The following is an 8,671-nucleotide window of genomic DNA, read 5'->3' as shown; positions in this document are numbered from 1 at the left end:
GAAAAAGAATAATGCCTGAACAAAGTAACAACATTAAGAATGCTTGAAAGGAAGCTGAAGAAAGAAAAGAAAAGGGGAAAGAACCCGTGAATAAAAAAGATGAACCAATTCTCGAGAAATATATGAGTCAAATCCAAAGAATGATAAAAGATGCGGTTAGAGAAGAATCTATGGCTAGGTCCCAATCGTAACACTCAAAACATTCTCATTCCGTTGATCTTTCCCAAAAGTCCGTAATGTCCCGACCAAAACCATCCCATGTCAAGGAAAGTGTTCATGAGTCGAATGTCGATAGTGGAATCCGTCGAGAATTTAAGAAATTGAAAATTGGATGATGTTCGTTTAAAGGCTTCAAATACTATGGACCGAAGGTATTCCATGGTGACAAAGGAGCCATCACAACCGTGAGGTGGCTTGAAGAAATGGAGACAATCGTCATAACGAGCAAGTGTTCCGACCAAGAAAATATTCAATATTCTGCCCTCATGTTCAAAGGGGAAGCGCTCTAGTGGTGGAATACGATGATTATGAGTAAAGGAAGGGAGATGATGTACAATCTAACTTGGAATGAGTTTAAGGAGATGTTGATGGCAAAATTTTGTCCGATGCACGAGACAGACCAAATCCAAACCAAATTCCCGAATCACAAGGTCATTAGAACAAATCTTCGTGAGTACAACACAAAATTTCACGAATATTGTAGATTGGTTCCCCAGCTGGTTACCCCTGAATACAGCAAAGTGACACGTTATATTTGGGGACTACCACGAGAGATTCGTGACATGGTGAGATCTCACTTTCCACAGACTGCTGACTCTGCGATGGAGTTAGCTGGTTACCTAATGGACTTCATGATCCGTAACAAAGAAGAAGACAAGAAGATTGTAACAACTTATGACGAAAGGAAAGGAGGAAATGCTTACTTCAAAGGCAAGGGTATTGATCAACGCAAGTCTAGTCCCAACTTTCCATAATGCAAGATATGTAGAAAATTTCATAAGGTACGATGCCACTTCACTCCATCTTCTACGGAAAATATATGTGAATCGTGTCATAGATCCGACCACGCTACGGTCGATTGCTGGAAGAAGAAGATGACCTATTACAATTGCAAAGAAATGGGTCATCTAAGCTTTGAATGTCCCAAAAACAAACCCGTGACTGGTGGTGCGGGTGGAAGTGGTCAGAAGAACGAACCCAAGAAAAATAACGCAAGAGTCTTTGTACTCGACAAAAAACAAGCCTCTGACATGCCGGAAACCATTACCGGTACGTTCCTAGTCAATGAAGCTTATGCTAGAATTTCGTTTGATTTAGATGCCAATTAAGTTTTACAAATTATTACTTTTGTAGTCTATTAAACAAGCCTTTAACAAAATTAAATAAACTTCTAAGCGTCGAAAACTGCTAGCTCAAAACAGTCAAAATCTCCGAAGCTCTTGAAAACGGAAAGCAATTCTCTTAGCTAGTTATATTCTGCATATCCAACTGTTACCTATGACTCTTGCTAGTGTACTTGATATGGATTGGTTATCCAACAACTATGCTCGTATCCTTTGCAGTAGCAAGACTGTTGAACTTCAAGCCCTGATAAACGAACTATTCAAATTAAAGGGGATAAAGACGCTGGCCGAGTTAGCCTAATCTCAATGAAGGCTAACAAATATTTAAATCAAGGATGCTTAGCATTCATGGCCTATGTCACCGAAGAATCTAAACCCAAAGAAATCAAAGACGTTCCGTTGTTTCCAATTTTGCTGATGACTTTCCCGACGAACTTCCTGGAATCTCTCTCGATCATGAAGTAGAGTTTAAGATCTATCTTATTCCCGGTACTGCTCCAATCGCCAAAAATTTCGTATCACCTTGCACTGACTGAAATGATGGAACCAAAGAAACAACTCAGCAAGCTTCTCGAGAAAGATTTTATGCGACCAAGTTCATCACTGAAGGGAGTGCCAATACTTTTTGCCAAGAAGAAAAATGGATCCATAAGTATGTATATCGACTATCAAGCATCAAACAAAATCACAATCAAGAACCTTTATCCACTTCCTCGAATCAATGATCTTTGGATCAAATTCAAAAATGCAAGTTTCTCTTTTAAAATTGATCTTCGCTATGACTTCCGTCAATTAAAAATTCAATCCGAGAACGACTTAAGGCGACACGTAATCGCCAAAAGAATTACGCCGATGTCCGTCGTAAGCCATTAGAATTCAATATCGGTGACAAGGTGTTATTAAAAGTCTCGCCATAGAGAGGCGCCGTTATGTCTTGAGTTTATAAATTGTATTGTTTTATAGCTTGATTATTCCTAGCCAAGATGGGCCGGACCTAAGTTATGTCTCGAGGGGTAATCAAGAGAAAGAAAATATTTTTAGCGTCATGCCCATCTCTTGGTAGTAAAGGAACAATCGATCACGAGAATGTGTCTCTAGACAATTTGGAAGATGATAGGGAGAACTTGACTGAGTATATGAAGCAGGATATCCTCCTTCTTGGTGGGATAATGCAGAAAGCACAAGAGATTTATTTTGATATTTATAAATTGGATATCGTGAGCAAAATCACCCTATCCTCACTAGCTCTAAGCATCTTTCGTTTGAGATATTATGATGAGGAAAATTGGCCTATCTACATACCAAAGATGAATCAAGACAACTTTAATAGAAAAGCATACTACGGAGGACATACTGATACATACAAACCTTATGGTGAGGACCTATACTACTACGATGTTAACTCACTCTATCCATTTGTCATGAAGAACTATCCAATGCCTGGTGGTAAACCTGTCTGGCATGGAAATCTGGATGAGAAGGACCTCGATAGCTTGTATGGCTTTATAGAGGCTTATGTGGTCTGTCCGAAGACAATCAAGAAACCCTTTCTTCCCTATCGAAACAAGAATAACACTCTCATCTTTCCAACAGGTGAGTTTGTAGGTGTCTACTATAGCGAGGAATTGAAGTTTGCAAGAGACCTTGGTTACACCGTGCTCCCACTCTCTGGCTACCTCTATGAGAGAATGGAAAGCCCTTTCATAGAATTTGTTAACACACAATCCTCAAAGAGGATAGAAGCAAAGAAAGATGGAAATGAAGCTTTATCCTATGTGTACAAGATCCTTATGAATTCACTATACGGGAGATTTGGTATTAACCCAGAAAGCACTACAGCCGAGATCTGTGATCATGATCGCTATAAAACATTGTACAAAAAAGATTCCTTTATGTATGGTTCACTGCTTGGTAAGGATAAATACTTAGTTTCCTACCATGTCAATACCGGTAATACCCCGGAAGAATGGAACCCACCAAGGAACGGTGCTATACAACTAGCTGCTGCTATCACAGCCAGTGCTAGGATCTATATGTACCCTTACATCTCAAGGGAGGACTGTTACTACACTGATACTGACTCAGTTGTGCTAGGACAGCCGCTCCCTGATGAATTGATTTCATCTTCGGTCTTAGGTATGTTAAAGCTAGAAGCAAGAATCATCAAGGGCTACTTTTTAGCCCCTAAATCTTATGGATACATAGAGAAAGACGCGGATGGAAAGATTGTTCTCAAGCACAAAGGTGCTGCTAAAAGCTTAGTGACACTGGAATGGTTTCAGTCACAGTACGATGACCCATCTCAGAAACAACTGGTCTCGGTTACTTCCAACTTTAAAGTCAATTGGAAAGAACTGGAAATCCATAAGCAAGAAAGTTTATACAAGTTAGGTCTTAGCATGGATTCTAAAAGGTTACCAGTATATATCAAGAATATATGGATTGATATCGAACCTATTCATATCAGAAATCTGTCTAACGTTAGTTCTCTTTTGGGAGATAGAATCTTATTCTTTCTCAGGAAAGAAATGAATCACCTTCAGACTAAGAGTGAGATTCTTAGTGAAAAACTCTCTCAAAGGTATAGAGAGATGATCAGCATCATTTCAGAGAAGGATAGAGAGATCTCCGAGATGAAAAGTAAGATTTATCATCTTCAAGATGAGATGAAGAAATTAACTGATCAGAAAACCAAGACTGATCAGAAAACAGAGACTGATAAGAAAACAGAGAGGAAAAACCAGACTGACAAGGGGAAGCCCCCGTAAAACCACTCCATTAACAAAACTAGAGGGAATAGAATATAATATAAGGGTTGCTAAACAGGTCTTTTAAGAGCCTAAAGTGGTCTTAGAATGTGATTTAGCCCGAGACATGTAAACTATAAGCAGGTTATGAAGGTTGATAGATTGGTTTAGTCAAGCCAGGAACTGGTAAGGAAGACACCATGGATAATTGAAAGGGAGTGCTACGTACTGACTGTTAGGCCCTGGGAGGCATTGCTTGTTCGTATTGCTTCCGTACCCTTACCAACTAGCTTTATCCTTTCACAAACTAAAGTACCACATCGACAGGCCCCTACCCTATTATTTTCTTTATTACATTTCTGCCTCAACTATTCCAAAAAGGGTAACAAATGGGTCTAATTCTGAGTCATTTCACATCCATGATTCGGAAACTGCTGCAGTGGGAACTCTACTTGCCATTCCTCCTTCCGAAGTAAAAGTTTTCATTCTCCCTTGGCCTAGTTGAAAAGCCTAACCCCAGGTGAAGTACCAGATTATGAAGTGAAAGTAAGGAATTGCCCAGTCTGATTCGTCAAGCTTTCGGAGAAAGAGGGGAGATCCGCGGAGGTATAATTCTGAATACGGGTAAGAAGGGTCATCCAGAAGCGCTGGAAGGGCTGGAGGAAGGGGACAAACCGCATCGATTGAGTGATATTCACCAGCATTCGTTGCTGACGTAGTTTCAAACATTTTGCAGGTAACCAAGATTAGGGCTTGAAGAACGAAGTGCTTAAATGTGACATTCGTCAATTTCAGGTTAACCCCGTTAACTCAACTCCGTCAATTCAAACTTAAAGATCATTGAATCTATAACGCACACCTCATTACATTTAAACTAGGGTTTAAATGACGCTTGACAACTACTACATGTGTAGTCTTTCGGGAATTGCACCGAAACGCAAACGAGTTGACGCAAACAATTGGTGAATAAACGAAAAACGTCAAAACAATAATTTTGTGATAATTATGTGTTAGACTTATGTGTTATGTGATATCATGGTATAAACGTTAACTCAATGCGCTAGAACTAGTTAGTTAAGCTAGAAAAGTAACATTTGGAAGTTGAGGGACTAAAGTGTAACATGTTATTATAAATAATAACATAAACTAAAACCCTAACACTCTTTCTCTACCTCCCAAACCCGACGGCAGCTCTAAGCCCCCCCCCCCCCCCCCCCGTGATCGGCCTCATATACACACATACAATCAAGATTGTTCAAGTTTGATTGAAGATTAAGGTGTTAGGAAGGTATAAACAACTATCCTATGCATCCTCTATGCTTAATTTCGATTTTAATGGGTTAATTATAAACCCTAGGTCTGATTTTTGTATGTGATAGTGTTCATGTGTCTTGTTTTGATTGAAAGATGTATTGATTGTCGAATTCATAGCTAGTATTGGTGCTATTGCATGTTAATTGTTGTGTCTTTGAGTTTGAGATCAAATAAAACCCTAACCATGTGTGTATGGTGTAATTGATATGCATGGATAGTGGTTATAGTGTCTAGAATGTTATATGAATGATTTGTGGTCCATAGATAGTTAATATGTTGAGTTTGGATGCAAACAGTTTCTGGACAGATTGTGATGTTGATGTTCAATTGACTGTAACGGGGTGTAAATCTGAAAATTAGTTGAGATAATTGATACTACAGTAAACTAGGTTGAGTCTAGTTTCTAAAGAATGTAAATTTGCAATTTTTGGACGTGTAAAAGTTAACCTTTATGATTTTATAAAAACGTGGTGCAAAGCTGAGTTGTTAGACCTTCTGTTAGGTTGTTTTGTAAATGTTATATCTCATGAACCACGAGACCAATTGGGTTGGTTCCACTTCTGGAAGTTGACTTGTTGAGTTAGGAACCTAACCCAAGTAGTCTTGCATTTGTTGGATTTTTCATTTAACGGAAATTTCAAATAACATTCTGTTGCGCATGAATTTGACTGTTATGAGCTTGCTGTAATGTTTTGATCATTATGAGAAATCTATGTGGAATAAAAATAAAATAAAACATGTTCTGGAAACCTAACACATATATGCGTTTGTGATGATTTTTGGTAAATTAATTGAGATGCTATGATCAGTGGAATAGTACAGTCTTTCAAGTAGAATTTCTGTCTCGGTGAAACTAGCTGCTGAATTTTGTGAAAATGCATGAAACATGATACTTGCTATATAATTGTTATGTTTTGACCAAATTGCCCCTGTGGGGAATACTTGTTAAATAGTTGTCGTGTTTTGACCAAACTGCCCTTGCGGGGAATAATTGCTAGTTAATTGTTATGTGTGACTAAATTGCCCTTACGGGGAGTAATTGCTAGTGATGTACATTATTAATACATGACACGTAAATAATTGTTCACACATGCAACGTATCACAGATGTACTTGTTAAAGTCACACACGATTCACAAACGAAACACGAAATATATTGTGTGCATAGGTATTATGTGCCGAGTCTAGAGACTCGATAATATTTCCGACACTTAGAAAAATCTCTTTGTTGTTTTAGAACGCTAGAGAGAGTTTTTCTGTGACACGCATCCTTTGGTGAATTATTTTGGGAAATACTTCACAAACAGTGAGTTTCACTTACCCCTTTAAACTGTTTTAAACGCTTTTCACTTGGGGGAGATAACATACTCCGATAAACGCATTTAAGATTTTGTTAGTAAATTATATATCACTTGTAAAGGCTAAGTGGCAAACGAAACATTTGAAGTCCTACACATCGAACCGGTTAATATTTGGAATAGCGAGTCACTGTTGAGTAGTACTACTGGGTTTGACAAACCCCACCCAACGCTAAACTCGACTGGAGGTCGAGCGGGTGTAATTTTGGCTAACACGTACCATGGTCTGGATGACCTGGTGACAAGGCACTTGATAAGCAGTCAGCTTCGGTGTCGAACACTTAGTAATACTTGTTTTATAGGCTAGCTACCTATAGATATATAATTGATTTAACACTATCTGGTAAACGCTAAACGCAAAACGCTGAACGCAGAACGCTGAACGCAAAACGCTAAACGCTTTATTTTATATAAACTTGTGAACTCACCAACCTCGTGTTGACACTTTTAGTATGTTATTCTCAGGTAGCCGAGGCGGGCGCGCGGTATAGGATCATGCATTGCTTGAAAACGCTTTTGTTTATGCAAACTATTTTAAACTGTTATCATTGGGTTTTAAGTCGTCCTGCGTGACGCAACATTTGTTTTATGGTTTTTACGCTTCCGCATTAATTACTCGTAAACGTTTTGTGGTTTGAAAACTTTGTTTTATGGTTTGATTATAACTAATGAATCCGATCCTATTAGTTCACACCCCCTGACGGTAAAACTCCGTTAGTGGATTTTGAGGGTGTGACAGATTGGTATCAGAGCCATTGGTTATAGCGAACTAGAAATTGCATGCATACTAGACTATAACCGCGACGATCCATTAGTTATAATGATACGCACTGCATAGATTTGTGTAGTCTTTGTTATCTTATCTCTTTACCCCTTTCACTCATACGCGCGCATACACGGCTTACCTGTAGGGATGTCGACGCCACCATCATCACCATCTGATCAGATGACTCATGCTCATGGGAAGGAGCCGCAGTTACCCACCTCATCGCCACCTCGTGTAGTCCCGGAACTCGAAGCTCCCGCACCGAAGAGGTACCGCTTATCCGGAGGCATGTACGAAAACGAAGTTAGCTGGGATTGGTACCCTAATATGATCAGACGTATGGTCTATCGCGAACAAGTTCCCCCGCTACCCCACCCGAACCATCCTGCTTATCCCAACACCTTACCACCCATAACCGAACCTGTAGAGCGTGTGCTCGCAGCTGTTGTTTCTTGTTTGGAGCGTGATGTTGGTTACATGCGCTATACGAGAGCGAACGTTTCCGGACTGTTAAAAGATGGAACCGAAACTAAGGAGGAAATTGCCCGCATGACTGCGGCCATGAAGGAAATGCAAGAGGCTAGTGATCAACAGATGAATATTATGAGAAAGATGCAAGCCGAGATGATAGACTTGCAAGAGCAACTCCAAGTAGCAAGGACTCGAACCGAGATAGCTTTAGAGCGTTGCGATGTTCTACAAATGCAGATTGCTCAGAACGCAGCCGAACTTGAGGCAGAGCCTGAGGCAGAACCTGAGGCAGAGCCTGAAGAGGAACCCGAAGAAGGTCCCGAAGAGGAACCTGAGGAGGATCCCGAGGAAGATCCCGAGGAGGAACCCGAAGAGGAACCGGATGTAACGATTCCGGCAAATCCAGGTATACCCTAGCCGGTATATACTATTTACGTGTCATTTAATATTGATTATATGAGTTATAGTACGTATATACGAGTATATATGATTCATAGTACGAATCATACTCGATTATATAGTGAATCGTATTGGAATTACAATTAACCAATGAACGATTATTGAAACCCGAACGAATCGGGAATTGCATTATAGACGAAATATATAATGTTTAGTGATGTTTTTGAAGTATTAATGCTTCGAGATAAGTGAATTATAGCACAGAAAAAGGATT

General features: G+C 39.6%; 1 pseudogene; it reads left to right on the top strand.

Moving 5' to 3' along the window:
• Nucleotides 1-2,344: 2,344 nt before the first annotated feature.
• LOC143599821 (DNA polymerase pseudogene) lies at nt 2,345-4,111 on the top strand (annotated as a pseudogene).
• The last annotated feature ends 4,560 nt before the right edge of the window (nt 4,112-8,671 follow it).

Source organism: Bidens hawaiensis, unplaced genomic scaffold (genome assembly GCF_021521415.1).
Source record: "Bidens hawaiensis isolate Kalapana, Puna unplaced genomic scaffold, B.hawaiensis_p1.1 tig00052938_1, whole genome shotgun sequence".
Lineage (NCBI taxonomy): Eukaryota > Viridiplantae > Streptophyta > Magnoliopsida > Asterales > Asteraceae > Bidens > Bidens hawaiensis.
The sequence above is the reverse complement of the archived record's forward strand: the minus strand, read 5'-3'. Positions and strand labels throughout refer to the sequence as shown.